The following is a 17,647-nucleotide window of genomic DNA, read 5'->3' as shown; positions in this document are numbered from 1 at the left end:
TGGATAATTTGCTATTATTGAAATGTAAGTGATTGATAAAACTATCAAGAATCCAGAATTTCAGAAAAAAATACATAATAGAATATCACTTTTAGTTGAAGGAAAAGTACACTACAACAAAAACTTTTTGGTTACGAGATTTGCATTTCAGACAAGACTACGATACCAGATGTGCTGTTTTCGGGCATGATTTTTTAAACAATTAAGCATTTACGAGAAAAAAAATATTTACGTGGAGAGAGTTCTGATATCAAAACATTTCCACTGTTTGCTACTTGTTAAATTATATATGTATATATTTGCTAGTTGTTATATATATAAATATATATATATATATATATATGTTTATATATATATATATATATATATATATATATATAAGTTTATATATATATATATATATATATATATATATATATATATATATAAACATATATAAAAAATCAAATATATAAATAAGTATATATATATATGTATATATATATATATATATATATATATATATATATATATATATATATATACATATACATATATACATATTTATATATATATATATATATATATATATATGTATATATATATATATATATAAATTAACAAATAGAAACTAGTTGAACAAAATAAAAATTTGCAGATCAATATATATAATACAAATAAAAGTAAACTTAACTTCCTCCCTCTTAACAAATTTTGACATATTAACGGTGGGTTGTAATTATTATAAAAATTTAATTATTTAAAGAACTGGTTTCATCTGAAATTTGTTGCCTTGTTAATCTAAATTTCTAAAGTTTCTTTTAACAATAATTTAAATCTCCGGATCTGAACTTGTACTTTGTGTTCTTTATCTATAGCAAAAGCTGTTTGCATGGAAACATAAATCCAAACAAAAAATAGGTTCTTAGAAATTTATCGTACCACAATGGCTGTCAAAAACAAAAATGTACAAATTTGTTTCCGCCAGTTGATGGGAACTATTCAATAGCAACAATAGTTAGTATACGAATTTGCAGAAGACTGCTCGTAAACATACAAGCTTCAGAAAACAGATAAAAAATCTAAATCTTTCAGCCTGATTTTTTGATAGTTTGAAATCTATTAGCTACTGCTAGTAAAAACAAAAACTTCGAGTTTTTTTTTGTTTTTTGGATTGAGTAAACTTCTATTAGTGTTTGATACAATGAACCAATCTGTTTGTTTTACTGAAGCTCAATAACATGAGCGAACTGGATATCGAATTCGGCTATCCATGGTTTATATTTTCTGGTTTATGTTGAACACATTAGGTTAAAATATCGTAATGTTTTATGATTGCTAATGGTACATAGACTGTTTTTGTTTATTTTTGATTGCTAAACAAATTTGTCCTCAACTTCTAGGCAAGAGTTTATTATTTCACGTTTAACATTTCTTCTATTCGTGCATTTAGAGAAAATAAAGCAATTAAATCATTTTGCAAACAGCGGTTTTTGTAAAGCTCATTTATTTTTGATTCAAGGTTTCCTTACAAATAACTTTTTGTTGAACCTTCTTTATTTTGAGGAGACATCAGAGTATCAATTTCAATATTTCCATTTCATCTTAAATCAATTAAAAGCTATAAAGGTATAATAATTATCAATTAAAAATGATCCACGAAAATTTTTTATGAACAAAATATTTTTTTGAAAGCTACAGACTCAATATTTCAGCGAGAAACAAAACCGTCTTCTTAAGGATCTATTCAATTTCAAAAGCGTCTTGATGATGAGTTTGCAAAGGCCGAAAGTTCTTTTTTCATCCCCAAATATATTTGAAGAGTTGAAGCAAACCGTTATTTAAAACATTAACTGCATTTCATAAAAAAAGCTCAACTGTAATCATAATCATATAAAGGTTGATTAAACTTCAAAATAAATAAAACTACAAAATTAATGGTTATTGATGAGGCTTATAACAGGGTTGATTGTCGCGGATAGTCGTTTGGCGGCCATAGCTTTGCATGTTAACCATATTAGTGCTCGTAGAATCTTTCGAAGTTGTAAAATGTAGATTAACGCCTGAACATCATTTTTTAATGCCTGAAACAATTTGTTTGCGTTGTCTTTGAAACTTAGATTAACTGTAATTTTGGTGCTAATCACAAATCAAACATGGAAACGCAGAAAATCAAAATTTGCGTGTGCCTTGGAGTTAATGTAAAATTTATATGGCTTTCTGATTATGGTTGCCAACAATCTTAAACTCGAGTATTCACACTTGAATCTTGTGTTTTGCAACAAAATCATAAGTTTTGTAAAGTTTTCATCAGTTTTTCTTTCACCTTTGAGTTAGATGCAACATAAAGAAACGGGTCAATGAATGCTACCAAAATTTAAGGAAATCGAATAGCGTGGAAAACCACAACATTTACTGTTCTGTTGTCAAATAGTGAACCATTGTTTGTTTGGTTGAAACTAATAACAGACAGCACCTTTTAATGCTGATGGGAAAGCAATTGAAATAAATAGAACTCTTGCGAGGAAAAATATCAAGGTAATCCGGCGCTTCGATTCTGGTCGTTTCAATTCAAATTGTGCGATTAAAGATGATTTTCTTCCACCAGATTGTGGACAGTTATTGGCTACTTTGTCAGTTTGTGAATGTTGGTCTTCAATTGCGTTTGGATTCCGGAATCTGACCTCTGGCGTTATTGTTGTTGGTTATTGAAAAATTGCCTATTTAACTTTTTCTTCCTCTTGTTTTTGAAATAAGTAACATAAAAAGGACACCTAAGCATGCGAAAATGTTCAATAGTATTGCAGCAGACAGAGATCTGTTCTGTAAACTCTTCACCAATTGCAATGTTTGTGTGTGTGCGCGCGCGCGCGTGTGTGTGTGTGTGTGTGTGCGGTGTGTGTGTATGTGTGTGTGTGTGTGGTGTGTTTGTGTGTGTGTGTGTGTGTGTGTGTGTGTGTGTGTGTGTGTGTGTGTGTGTGTGTGTGTGTGTGTGTGTGTGTTTAATGAAAATTCTATTCCAACAACAGAAGTTATCGGAAACCAATTGAAAAAATCTGACTCAATATTAAAGTTGATTTTGTAATTAAAGTTTAATGATAATGGAGCACTGCAGTTTTTTGAATTTCATTCCGTCTTTTTGTTCCGACCCCTCTTGAGGGGGGAGGAACTATATACCCTGTGCGGTGTTCCGCCTTCAGTTAATTTTGAATGGGTAGTGTTGGTGGTGCTGCGGTCGGACGTCAGAGAAGCAAACTAATCAGCTTGCTTCACTGACGCCAGTGTTGGTGGTGTTTCAAAAAGGACCCTTGAGTTATAGTTACTTTGGCACGATATGCCTGGGCTACCCTTTGCCCACTGTTGTTTCTTTTCAACAGTTATAAATTTCTTGAGATTTGCTTCACAAATCTTCTTTTGCTACCGTGAAAAAGTCATCCATATCCTAACCATTGAATTATATCTATATAATCAACATTATGACTTGGTGTTCAAAGTTACAGTTTTTAGCACGTGCCTCTCCTGGTACACTGGGCCCCCATTTTTGGGCACCAAAAATCAGAAAGTTTGTGGTCGATCTGTTGTTGTTGTTGAAGTCTGTTTGAAGTTGCTCTTTGTCGTCTCGTCGTGTTCTCTTTTGCTCTGTTGTGTCTTTTGCGTAGCTGAACTGTATTTCTTACTTCATCTGCTGATGATTATGTTGAAATGTTGTATTGAGTTGTGTCCTCAATAAAACGCTGATCTTGAAGTTATGGACTTGTCCATATCTACAAGTATGTATGTCTTGACTTTGATAATGTCTGCTGTTGATGAATGTGTTGACTGCTGTTCAAAAAATGCTTTTGCTTTTTCTGAAGTAATTCTTGCTGAAGTGTTTGTTGTTGTGATTTTTCTGCTGATGTCTTCCGTCGGTGTTGTCTGTAGATTGTTGCTGTGTACTGGTTGTCAACGTGCTGCTTGTAGTGTTATATGAAAGTGGTATGCTGGAAAGTTGAACTGCTTTTTGTGCTGATTGCGTTTAACTGTGTACATTTGTAGTTGTTTTAAATCTACTTCTGTATTGGCTGATTGGCGATTGTCAAATACTGAACAATTTCCGGAAATGTTGTTGTTGCTGGTCTGCTCCTTGAAAGTTGAAAAACTGATGCTCCCCGTGTTCCCTACCTACCTAAACCTACCACTACCTTGTACCTATTGCCTACGTTTACCTGTTTTTCCCAAATTAGAGTTTGTCGGAATACCAAATGTTTTGTAATAATTTTTACCGCTGATGTCTGGTTTTACCTAAGCTGTTTAGTGTCAAATAACTATTCAACATACTTTTATCCTGTCGGTTCAACTCTCTGCTGTTTTGCAATAAGCTAATTAATTGTGCATTTGAATTCCAAAACCTACCTAATCCAGAATTTGTCTTCCTGTTAAACCTACCTACCTAAATTTTCCCGTTTGAATGTATTTATCTAATGTACGATAAGCTTTGCTAATTTGAGTTGCCTTGTGAGTTACTTATTGAAATCCCTAATTGTACCTGAATAATACCTAATAGTCCCTTTGAATTGCTAATTCATTGAATTGAACTTTAAATTTTTCATCTTTCACTTTACCCTAATCCCAAAACTGATATCAAGTTTGCTTCAAATTGTGTTTGAATTATTGTTCCCCATTTAATATTGATAATCTTTATGTTGATTTGTCGCTAATCAAACTAAGTTTAATAGCTGGTTTAACAAAATCCCCTTTTGATGTTTTAACCAGGCAAGACCTTACCACATTATCCTTACCTTTATTTACCTTCTGTACCCTACCTACCGGCCAAATAACCCTGGGTGTGTTGTTTTCTAGTATCCATACCATGTCCCCTACTTCTATCCCGTCTACTGTTGAATGCCATTTTCGACGTTGTCTGAGTGTTGGCAGATATTCTTTTAAAAGACGTGTCCAAAACTCGTTCATAATTATGTTGACGTTGTTCCATAGTTTTCCTGTTCCTCTGTCGTTGCTGCTAATTGTAGTATCTGAAGGCAGTCCTGTTGTTATTCCTGTCAAAAAATGTCCTGGTGTTACGCTTTCCACATCGCGTATGTCACTGCTGACTGATGTTAGAGGTCTGCTGTTGAGTAGAGCTTCGACTTGGCAAATAAGGGTTGAGAAACTGTCTTCCTGGAGTTTCCTAGATCCGGCGATATTGAAGAAGAGTCGTTTCCTCATCCCAATGAGGCGTTCCCATGTTCCACCAAAATGTGGAGCTCCTGGTGGAATAAATTTCCATGCAATCTTTTTCCATTCCGCATATTTTTGTATCTCTGTAGTTGTGAAGCTGCTTTCCTCGAAGGTCTTTGCTGTACTGGTGAAATATAAAGCGTTGTCACTGTGAATTCTTTCCGGTAGTCCTCGTCGGCTGAAGAATCGTTGAAATGCCATAATGCATGATTCTTTTTGCAAGTTTCTGGTTACTTCGATATGAACGAATCGTATCGTCAGACAGGTGAACAAGCAACAGTAAGCTTTCATGGCTGTGTTGATATGGCTGTAGATTTCGAAGGGCCCAAAAAAGTCTACTCCGGTTTCCTTGAAGGCTACAGGTTTGACTGAGAATCGGTAGCTCGGAAGATCTGACATCTGAGGCTGGCTGTTGAGTTGTCTCTGTCGTCTGCATTCGTAGCATCTGTTCGAGATCTTCTTCATTACTGTTTTGCATTGAAGAACCCAAAAGCTCAACGGAATGATGTGTGTTTGTTGTTCAACTCCAAACTGACCATTGATGTTGTGTTGCAGTTCCAGAAAAAGACGAATAATCCTGTTCCTACCGTCTAAGATTATTGGCTTCTTTGTTGCTGTTGAAACTGGTGCGTTGGGTAGTCTGCTATTTGAACGAATGATACCATCTTCGTCTACTGAAGGTGTCAACTGAATCAATCTACTCCGTTTTTGAATTGGCTTGTTGTGTGCTAGTTGATTTATGTCCTCGTCGAATGATTGTTGCTGAGATAGACGGAAAAGAAAGTTCTCTGCATCTATGATCTGCTGGTCCCGTGTTCTCGTTCTGTTTCGGAGGTTTTTCATTTTGAGGATGACGGCTCTTAGTTTCAACCACTGGCTAAACTTGTTGGCATCAATTAGGTCTTTGTCAATTGGCTGTCGTCGTGCTCACTGAGGCTTCTGTTCTGCGCTGTTCAAAAAAACAGTTTCGTGTTGTTGTTTGTCTGTTGTCGAGTTGTCGGTAGAAGATAGAAGAAACTGTGGTCCCTGTAACCAAAGAGATTTTTCTCTCATTTCTGTTGCTGTTAGTCCCCTCGTTCCTTGATCTTATGGGTTGTCCTTGGAGTTGACGTAGTTCCACTGATTGGTGTTTGTGAGATCCCTTATTTCGGCAATTCGGTTTCCAATGTACATCTTGTGTTTCAATTTGAAGTTCTTTATCCAACTGAGAACGGTCGTGTTGTCACTCCACAGAAAGATTTTGTCAAACTTGAAATCCATTTCATCCTCAATTGTTTTCTTCAATCTTGCCGCGTAAAGTGCTGCTTGCAGTTCTAGTCTGGGAATTGTTGTCTGACGTAAGGGTGCCACTCTTGTTTTTCCCATGAGAAAACGAGTTGTGGTTTCTTGGATCCTGGTTGTCTTGATGTATGCTACTGCTGCTGTTGCTTCCAATCATGCGTCGCAGAATACATGAAGTTCTATTGTGTCCCCAAGTGCTGTACCACCTACCAACCTGTTTACCCCTACCGTACCTATCTGCTCCGTTTCATGTACCCAATCTTTGATGGCCTTTCCATTGTCTCAACCGATATCTTTGTCCCATTCGCGTCCATGTTTCCACAACTCTTGCAGTAGAATCTTGGCTCGTATGAGGAATGGCGATATGATTCCCAAGGGATCGTAGAAACTTGACACGAAAGAGAGAAACTTGCGCTGGGTCCAGGTTTTCCTGTCTAGGTTCTTTCTGTCTTTCGCTTTAAATAATAGTTTGTCTTCGTCCAAGCTCCAGTAAACTCCAAGTACTCTTTGATGAAAACCTTTACTGAAGAGCTCCTCCACTGGCTTGCATAGATCCTCTTGCATCTGCTGACAAAACTCACGGCTGTTGCTGCACCATTTTGTCAGGTTGAATTTACCTTTTTCCAGAGTATCTTTGACATCCTTGGCTGTAGTGAATGCTGTGATGGTGTCGCTGAAAGATGCAACCATGTCATCCATGTAGAATGTCCGCTGAATTATCTCCAGAGAATTTGGTTGATCTTCGATGTCGTCTTTGGCTGTCTGTTGCAAAACAAAATTTGCGCAAGCTGGTGAGTCCCTGGCTCCAAAGATGTGTCGTTGGTATTCATAGACCTCTAATTTTGGGCTGTTGGGTTGTCTCCACATGAATCGTAGATAACGTCGGTCCTGTTGTCGTACTCCAATTTGCATAAACATCGCTTCGATGTCTCCCTGGATGGCGATGGCTCCCTGTCGGAATCGTAGCAAAATTCCAAGCATGTTCCCGAGGAGGTCAGGTCCAGCTAGGAGTTTGTCATTGAGGCTTGTTCCGCTTTGTGGTGCTTTGGCATTGCAGATTCTTCGTATTTTGTCGGGTTTGTTTGGGCTGACAAGACCATAGTGTGGAATGTACCATCCTGTATCTTTCTGTCTATGGAAAGGTACTTTTGCAATGTAGCCTTTTTCCAGGTCTGCTTGAACGCCCTCATTGTATTTTTTGTACTGTTCAGGTCTTTTCTGTAGTCTGTTGACAAGATGATTCTGATGTGTCAAGGCTTGTGATCGGTTGTCTGGTAAACTGCTGTCGTCTTTCCAGAGAAGTCCCGTTTCATAACGTCCATCTGCTTGTCTCACGCATGTTGTGTTAAGTATCTTGGTGGCTAACAAAACTTCTGGATCATTTGGTTTGGTTTTGGATTCCAATGGAATTGTCTCTGCTTTCCACCAATGAGAAACTTCTTCGTTGAGGTCATTGTCTTGTTCAAGGCAATTGCTGCAAAACAAAGCGGTATGGTGCATTGAATGTTGTGTTTTGCTGTCATCCAATACTGTATGAGGTCCAGAAATAGTCCAACCAAGTTTGAAAAGACTTGCGCTTGGTGCTGATGATGGTCCTTGTTCCACTCTGACTGGTGAGATAAGGTTAATGTTGTCCTGTCCAATCAATACTGTGACTTCGAGATTATCCAAAGTTGGCATATTGACATGTCTAAGGTGGTCATACTTTCTGGCAATGTCTCCCGGGTGCTCCCTCAGCTTTGGCAAATTGATGTTTTCCACAACGTATATCTGTTTGAGGTTGTAGCGTTCGTCGTCTTCCAAATTCGAAATTTCTGTTGACGTTGTATAACACAATTTTGTGTCTGTTCCGTTGGCCCCCTCCAAGACAAGTTGTTGACGTGTTTCTTTCTGAAGGCGTAGTTCGTCGGCTGTCTTCGAGAGAAGTATTGTCAAGCTGCTTCCTGGGTCGATGAAGGCGTATGTGCAAACTTTATTCCCCTTGTTATGTAAAATAACTGGCATGACATAAAGAAGATTCGTTGTTTAAGTTGCTGCTGTCGTGTCCTTTGTTGTGGTTGTATCTTTGTTGCTGATGACTGCAAATGAGTTACCATTTCCTCTCGAGTTGTTCGATTGAGAGTTTGGTAGAACAACTGAGGTCAGTGTTCGTCCGTATCTACTGTTGGCACCGTGTAACATAGTGTTGTGTCGTTGTCCGCATCCTTGCTCCCTGCAATTAGAGATTGAAGGACAGTTGTTGGCTCGATGGTTCGCTCCCAAACAATTTCTGCAAAGGTTCAACTGATAAACTGTTTGTAGTCTTTCGTCTGCTGTCTTTGCTTTAAACGTTGGACAATGGAATAACTGATGATTACCGTCGTTGAAGACACAAGGCAGAAGCTGGTTGTTGCTGTTGCTTCCTCTTGTTGCTTGAAACATTTGTGTTGTGCTCCACTGGTTATACTGGTTGTCGTTGTTGTTGTTGTTGCTAAAGTTGTTTATGTTCTGTGTTGGTTGTTGTTGCTGCTGTTGTTCCCTGTTTGGATGAGTTGGTTGTTGATGAAATTGTCGGTTTCCAATTAAGTTGAAATTTCGTTGATGTGTATCACTGTTTGTGCTGAGACTGGTATTGCTTCGTCCTTGATGCGTTGAACGTTCATGTGCTTCTGCTATTTCTTTAATCCATTGGTTGAAGTCTGCAAGTGTCGGCTGCTGAATTCTTCGTCGTAAAACAAACTGATTCCATTTGAATTCTTCGCTGTGAGGTAGTTTGTCGGTTGCATGCTTCAAGATTGTCGTGCTGTCGAGATCGGCTTCGAAGTTGAGTTCTTGTAGTGTCCTTGACATGGTGTTAATGAATGTGGAAAAATTTACAATTGTCCAAGGAAGAGATGTCGTTGGTGGCCTGTAGTTGATGAGTTTCTCCAACAAGTTGCTGACGATGACGTTTGGGTTCCCAAACCGCTGTTTCAACTCGTTTATTGCATCTTTGTACAGGTGTCCGTTGCAGGCAAATCCTTCAATTGCTGTTTTGGCTTTTCCAATTATAAGTCCCTGTAGATAGGCGATCTTCTGTCCCTCACTGAGCTGAGTGTCTCCAATCATGAAACTGAAACGGCTGTACCAATCTGCCCATTTGCTTGGGTCACCGTTGAACTTCTGAAGATCCATCTTTGGAAGAGCTTCCACATAAGGCGTATAGAATGGAACTGGTTGTGATAACGTTGTTGACAATTGTTGTGGTTGTTCTGTTGGCTGATTGAATGTTTGTGTGTCCCCCATTCCAGTAACTCTGTTCTGCTGGTCGTTTAGGCTGCTTGAGTAAGCTAGTCTATCATACCAAAAGCTGTTGAGGTTGTCACGTTGAGCGGAATTGCTAGTTTCTGGTTGTTCGTTGTGTAAACTTCTGTTAACGGATGTTTGCTGTTGTCCAATTGCTCTAGTGTTGATGTTGTTGTTGTTGGTTGCTGAGTTATCCGCTGTCGAGTTTGCTGTTACTGTTGTCTCGTTGTTGTCTTGTGTGTTGTAGTTTGTTGTGGTGTTTTCTTGCGAAAGGTGATTCTGAATTTTAATTTTCATGTCGTCGATGTTGTTCCACGTGTCAGTGATTTTTCCGATGTACTCCTCGTGCTTATCTTCGTCAAGCTGTGAAATCAACTCGTAACTGGTTTCCTCGAACTCCGAAAATGTTTCCGCTGCCTTTTCATGAACATTCTTCGCTGCGTTTATGTTCCCACTGTCAATCAATTCGCTCATGGTTTGCAGGTTCTTCGCAATTTTCTCCCCCATCACCCTGATTTTTGCTTTTAAAACGGGTGGTTGCATGGTTCTGTTCGGCATTGCTGTCAGACGGTTTGTGTTCTGCTTTGTGTTTTGTGTTAATGAAATGTTGACTGTGCTGGGGGGTCTTTATTGTCCGGTGGGGGGGGTCTTGGTCATTGGTGTTGATTCATGGTCTTTGTCTTTGCCTTTGCCCTTGCCTTTGCCTTGAGGTTGCGCGTTCGAGCTTGGTTAGGGGGGTCACCAGAAAAAACTGTGCGGTGTTCCGCCTTCAGTTAATTTTGAATGGGTAGTGTTGGTGGTGCTGTGGTCGGACGTCAGAGAAGCAAACTAATCAGCTTGCTTCACTGACGCCAGTGTTGGTGGTGTTTCAATAAGGACCCTTGAGTTATAGTTACTTTGGCACGATATGCCTGGGCTACCCTTTGCCCACTGTTGTTTCTTTTCAACAGTTATAACTTTCTTGAGATTTGCTTCACAAATCTTCTTTTGCTACCGTGAAAAAGTCATCCATATCCTAACCATTGAATTATATCTATATAATCAACATTATGACTTGGTGTTCAAAGTTACAGTTTTTAGCACGTGCCTCTCCTGGTACATACCCAACTGGGTTTTTTTTGTTCAGTCAATTTTCGCCGATCGATATATTCATCGTAGAGAGTTGAGACTGGTATCACTAGAAAGCTCGTCCAGCGTAGAATATGGAATTAAAAAGATTTTTTCAATTTTTAATTTCTACAGGGAGTTATCGAGGTTTAAACTTCTGAGAAAAGTAGAGTGAATTCACGTTGTTTTTATTCAAATTTTCCAAAATTTTTGCCTAAATTTTCGTCAATTTGGCTAAAATTTGTTGAAAGTTTCAAGAAAAGTGTCGTTGATTTTTCTTAAATACAAACAAGCCTTGTTAATTATTCTGATTTATTTTTTTTGTTCAAAAACTCTGGATAAATATTTCAAAATTCAGCCTTTTTCATCAAAAACAGCACGAAATAAGCTACTTTAGTCCACTTTGATTAAATTTGTCGGCACTACACCACCAAACAACACTAATACAATCTTTGTAGACTCAGAAGGGGGCTATTCCTACTTCAACTTCCGCTGACAGTGCTCTGTAATTATAACTTTGTCGTTTTTTGCTAGCATTACTCGTTTATTATCAAACATGCAGCAGAATTTTTTTTGAGTTTTCAACCAACAAATGATCTATATCTACAATATTTGAAAAATCAATTGTTCCCAACAGACAAAAAGCATTAGCAGGGCTAGTTTCAATTCAAAAAGAATTCGTATTGCAATCAGGCGGTTTTTTTTGAAAAAATACCTATATTTATTATTAAAGAAAGGAACATATCATATGAAAGCTGAGGAGTGACAGGTCCAGTTAGCTTTCTAAGCAGCTCCAAGCTAATGCATTTGGTTTTTTACTTGAAAGTTTATGATCGTTTCGAATTTTAAAGAAATTTCGACTTTTTCAAATTGATTTTTAAATAAATAATGGCTTAATTAACTTTTCCTCCATTTTTTTCTTAATTTGGTCAACTTGCAGCTTAGTGTCGGAAAATTAAGAATGCTTCTTCATTCTACTGATTTGAAATTGAGTCTCGATTGCGTTTTCAAGCCTGAAGTTATTGTTTTCTGGCTCTGATACTACTAGATTTCAGAGTTTTTTTTTGTTTTTAGAAATTTGCCAGTTTTTCACGTGTTCTAGTCACATTATCACATTTTTGACAGTTCCCATATCACAACATTAGCGTTCAAAATGAAACACAATTGAACATATTAATATCTTTAAAGATATAGGTTATCGTTTTAACGGCCTCGACACTTCTTTCTTCAAGAAAGTACTTGAATATTTTAATTTTGTCTTTAACTGCAATTTTTACTTTGTTAATTCAGTTGTATGAAATTTCCTGTATAGTTATAGGTTTCACTGGCTTTTCATGGAAAAATAGGTGAGCCGATTTTCTGATATTAGTAGATAGCTGATGGCTTTCATGACTTTGAAACAATCGTTTTCTAAAACTAAAAAAAAAACTTTTTAACTTCGCAAGTTTGTTCTTCTGATTTTTCTTTTTGGTGCCTAATGTCGTTAATTAAAGGTCAAATATGACATTATGGGTGTCAAGGGAAGGTGTCAAAAAGTATTGAGTCTCAAAATCTTTTTTTAAAGAATGCGTTATGACCTTACTGACTTCGACACCGGTTTTTCACAAAAAAAGTAAATTAATTTGATTTTTGTCATGTTTGACGTTCTTTTTGTAGACGCAAGAATTATTCTGTATAATTACAGGTCTCAAAGAATTCTTTTGGTTGAATAAACGACCCTATTTAAATATTTCATTTTGTAATTAATGATCTTCATGACTTTGGATATAATTTTGTTTCGAAAAAAAATCAAAATTATTACATACTTTTGCCCATTTCTTTTACTTAACTACTTGTTACCTAGTCTCACTAATAAATGGCCACATACTATATTATCGGTGTTTGAAGAAGGCGCAAGCGAATTTATTTTGAGGGCCGAAATATGGCTTGACGGTTTTGACAGCGTTTTCTGGCAAGTTTCAATGGAATTTTTGTTTCTTTTTTGTTGTTCTTTTTAGCCGCTTAAAGAAACGAATAAGGACAGGTGCTAATGCCCTTCTATAGAAGCATTAGTAATTGTAAACCTTCGTGATATTTTACTTGATATCTAATGGTTTTAATTACTTTGAATTTAATTGTTTTTAAAAAAATAAGCGAATTTTTTAACTTTACTGTTTTTGTTCTTTTTTTCGAACTGGTCCATATCTTTTCTGGTGATTTATAAGTTATTTTGTTTAGTTTTAGGTTCATCTGACGGTATGTTGACTTTGTTATTAATTTTTGTTTTTTAAAACGGACAAAAAGTTTTGATGTAATGAATGTTTGTTGTTTTTGTTGTTGTTTGATTTTGCTGTCCGTCTTGACTCGCTTTCTTAATATTGGCATATCACAGCAATTTAATGCTTCAATTTTTACTGCACTGAGTTATTTGATTTGGACGCTATCTTATCGTTCATACACAATTCTTTGAAAAATACTTGGGCTTTTATGGGTTTTTTGGTATTCCCAAAAAATAATTTTTGGGTTCTCTCTCTGTTCCTTATTTGGTAGACAATTATGCCTAAATTGTGGATGGGCGGGGTCGGAACCTTATGTGCCATCGCACATTGCTGAGCCGCCTTGTTTATGATATTCTCGTACTAATAGAAGTAGGCGCTAAAAAAGTTGACAAAGCGTCAGAATATCGCATAGACCTGGATTGAATATAGCACTTTTTGCTTGTCATACTATTGACATAGATAGCTTTTATCCATCATGAAACCGTTTTTCAGTTTGGCAGCAAAAGAGCGAGCTTCTCCATTTTGTTTCTATCTGTCTAATTGTCTCTATTTGTAGAATCCGTTCTTCGTCCTAGTTTTGTGTACTGATCGAAACAGACAGTTAGACCCCGTTATAGACTCCATAATTCTACATTGATTATAGTATCCTCAATTGTTGATATCTGCTATCAACCAAACTTGATCGGCTAATATTTGGTTTCGTTTTTTGTATAAAGTCTCCTTTGGACCATTATTTAAGACTGTAAGGTACTCTTTGCCATTTCTATGGCAAATTAGATTCATATAAACCTTTTTTTATGACCAAAATGTTGTTCTGGCGCAAGATAGACACGATAAACAAAAACTTTTGATAAGGTTAGAGGGTTAATCTTAAAGGCTAAACCTCTGAACTGGCTGGATTAAACGTTCGTGGTTTCAGTTTCTGCTCAACAACACAAATCGTTGCTAACAGAACATTTTTTTGCTGGTTGTTTCTCAAGCAATGCTTTCATTGCTTTCTTGAATCTTATGAAGAATCATTCCCGTATTATTTCAAAGTGAGGTGATGCTAGTGGGTGGAGATTACCTCTGGCTGGCAATGTTTTTCTTCAATCCTCACTTTTTTACATGCTAGAACCTACTGTGCAAAATATAGTTCAGCTCCAGGTTATGTTTTTTCCTCCCACTTATGAGAGCTGATATTAATTGCTATTTTTCTGTCTTTTCAAGCAAAAAACGCATCAACGCATTTAGGCACTTATTTTATCTCAATTTGGTACAACCTCCTGTAAGCATAACTCTCACAGTTAGATATATGAGCAGACGACACCATCGCATTTCCCTTTTTTGCACAACCTCCATTGTGAAGCGCCCAATTTGTCCACTCCTTCTTCTGTAAATGTTTTTACAAGCAGCTTTATGGAAGTGAACTTTAAAAAACGAATAGTTTAAGAACATGAAATGAGGATACATAATTTCAGTTTTTGACATGAATTGACTTAAAAGCCATAACTCACACAGCTGCTATCATAAACTGTAATTTTATCTGGCATAGGCGAGTAGCTGAGGTACCTTATAGAACTGATTCGCGCAACTCTGCCCTCTTTTGTGTTGTCATTGGGGCTCTGCCTTATGCTGCATGTGGTACAATTGTTCTTGAATGAATGTAAAAATTCTTATGCCCGGGTCGAGGTTTTGACAAAAAATAATGTAAGATTAGCGGTGAATAGCGGTGAAAAAAAACTTTTTTCACCGCAAAGCGCCCGCATCTTTTAGCGTTGAATGCGCTGAAAGCGGTGAATTTTTGTAAGAATTGCGCTGAATTTTGCGGTGAAAATTTTTTTTTTTCACCGCATTCAACGGAATTCTTACAAAAAAGACGGACGTACCAGGGTTCGAACCTCTACCTTATGCGTGTCACCAACTTCGTAATCCACTGCACTATCTGTCACTTACTTCGATGATATTTCCTGTGAATATAAGATAAGCGTTGAAATTAGCGCGGTGAATATTTGTAAGATTTGCGATTTTAGCGGTGAAAATTTTTTTTTCACCGCATTCTGCTGGTAGCGGTGAAAAATTTTTTTCCACCAGATTCTGCTGGTAGCGGTGAAATTTTTTCTTTCACCGCTTAAGCGCTGAAAAAAATTTTTTCACCGCTTAAAAGTTTTTTAATTGGTTTTTGTTTACTGTATAAAGTCATTTTGGTCCATTATTTAAGGCTGTAAGGTACTCTTTGCCAATTCTATGGCAAATTAGATTCATATAAACCTTTTTATGACCTCAATGTTGTTCTGGCGCAAGATAGACATGATAAACAAAAACTTTTGATAGGTTTGAGGGTTAATGTTAAAAGCTAGTTAAAAGCTAAACGTCTGAACTGGCTGGATTAAACGTTCGTGGTTTCAGTTTCTGCTCAACAACACAAATCGTTGCTAACAGAACATCTTTTTTGGCTCATTGTTTCTCAAGCAATGCATTCATTGCTTCCTTGAATCTTATGAACAATCATTCCCGTATTATTTCGAAGTGAGGTGATGCTAGTGGGTGGAGATTACATCTGGCTTTTTCCTGGCAATGTTGTTCTTCAATCTTTAAATTTTTACATGCTACAACCTGCTGTGCAAAATATAGTTCAGCTCCAGATTATTTTCTTTCCTCCCGCTTAATTGCTATTGGTCTGTCTTTTCAAACAAAAGACGCATCAATGCATTTAGGCACTACTTATTTTTTTATCTAAATTGGGTACTACCTCTGTAAGCACGACTTTCACAGTTAGATATGTGAACAGACGACACCATCGCATTTCCCTTCTTTGCACAACCTCCGTTGTGAAGCACCCAATAAGTCCACTTCTTCTTCTGTAAATATCTCTACAAGCAGCCTTTTTGAAGTGAACTTTAAGCGAATAGTTTAAGAACATGAGAGGAGGATACATAATTTCAGTTTTTGCCATGAATCGACTTAAAAGCCATATTTCACACAACTGCTATCATAAACTGTAAGTTTATCTGGCATAGGCGAGTAGCTGAGGTACTTAATAGAACAATTACACAATTCATGTACAACCATTCGTTAAAAGAAGTTTAATACATATTAAGAAAGAGTTTCAGTTTAAAAAGAAGTATTGAAGCAGAAAGTTCTCGTTAAAACTGAGTTTCTGTTCCTGTTGTATTAAAGACTTCTTTTGCATCCGGCGCACTCAGCCATTTCAAGCACCATGGAGGGCTTCTACTGGCTGAACTTAGCATTTCAAAAAGATAATGGAGCGGATACATGGCTAGCCTCGTAGGAGATGGTGTGATCGGCAACTTTCATTATCACAAGGTAAGTAACAAGTACTGTTAATTAATTAAAACAAAAAAAATAAATTTTCAGGATTTTAAATGTTTGATGACGTTGGTGGGAATCGAACCTCATTGTGTGGATGTCAGAATTTTAACCGATATTAGTGCATTGCACTAAGTTTTGTTCTGTTTTTGGAGGTGTTTGGCGTCATAGTTTTATTGTTCTCAGTTTGGAATTGTCTGAAAAATTGAGACGGATGAAATTGGCTCATCCTGAGTCTCGAACCCACGCTCGCATTGTTAATATTGAGTTAGCTGACCGCGCTAAGTTCCATGTTTGATGGCCCATATTTTCAATACTTTTTCGATCGCAACACGAATTAACTTCCAAACAATTAAAGCAGATAGGTAGTATAGAACAAATGATCTTAATTCGTATAATATGATAGTCGTCAGTCTAAGGAGAACAAATGCAAAAATTTTCTGTTCGAAAAGGAAGGACTGAAAAAGTTAAAATGAACTTTGCTTTAATTTCATAAAGGAAAGTGAATAAAAAAATCAAAACTGACGAAAAATAAGAAGTGCTTGATTAAAAGTGCTACGCTGACCTAACCATAAAACCACTGAAACCAAACCGCGCGCAGCACAAAGCTAGATGATGAAGTGTTTCTCTTGTTTAATTTAATTCAGTGGAGTATGAAATAGATGGTAAAAAGACTGAAATAAAGATTTCAAAAGGAAACGAAGCTTGATTAAAATGATAATTGCCGTAATTAGCTTTTGTTTTGGTGTTTTTGGTGATCTGTTCAGCCCCGAATTTACTAAGCGAGCGCTTGGCTGAATAGAATGAAAAGAATGAAGTGGATTAAAACTAAGTTGTGTCTGGCCCCGAATTGACTAAGCGAGCGGCTGGCCATACACTCATAATATTTCTGATCGGATAAAAAGACGCCTATGTGCAAAATAAAAAGTAAGAGAAGGAAATAAAAGGAAGGTGACACTTCTCGGCTTCGAACTCTTATCGGTTCGATTTGTTAGTTACGTGTATACGTAATTCTCCGCTGAGCCAATCGGCTTGGCTTCACCAATTATACTAAGTCGTTTTGAGTTGGCTGTAGGTAGTAAACGCTTTGACTGATATATGAAAAAAAAACAAAATCGCATAGTGATAAATAAACAAAGTTGGAGTCGAACCGTAGCTGTAGGGATAGAGATATTCGTGTTCGTTGCTCCTCACAACTGCGCTGCTGGCTAATAATTTGTTTTATTTCGTTT

General features: G+C 36.9%; 1 protein-coding gene and 1 long non-coding RNA gene across 2 annotated transcripts in view; one reads left to right on the top strand and one right to left on the bottom strand.

Moving 5' to 3' along the window:
* LOC142351224 (mediator of RNA polymerase II transcription subunit 22-like) overlaps positions 1 to 17,647 on the top strand; it is a 595,906-nt gene that overhangs the window by 283,620 nt on the left and 294,639 nt on the right. The gene's annotated exons all lie outside the window — the stretch shown is intronic.
* The window catches only part of LOC142351045 (uncharacterized), a 29,274-nt gene continuing 13,489 nt past the window's right edge, over positions 1,863 to 17,647 (bottom strand). Inside the window, exon 3 of the long non-coding RNA XR_012760937.1 lies at positions 1,863 to 2,063. This is a non-coding gene — a long non-coding RNA (uncharacterized LOC142351045). The remainder of the gene's footprint in view (positions 2,064 to 17,647) is intronic.

Source organism: Convolutriloba macropyga, chromosome 12 (genome assembly GCF_964194025.1).
Source record: "Convolutriloba macropyga chromosome 12, txConMacr16.3, whole genome shotgun sequence".
Lineage (NCBI taxonomy): Eukaryota > Metazoa > Xenacoelomorpha > Acoela > Convolutidae > Convolutriloba > Convolutriloba macropyga.
Note: the sequence above shows the minus strand (reverse complement) of the source record. Positions and strands in the feature narration are given on the sequence as shown.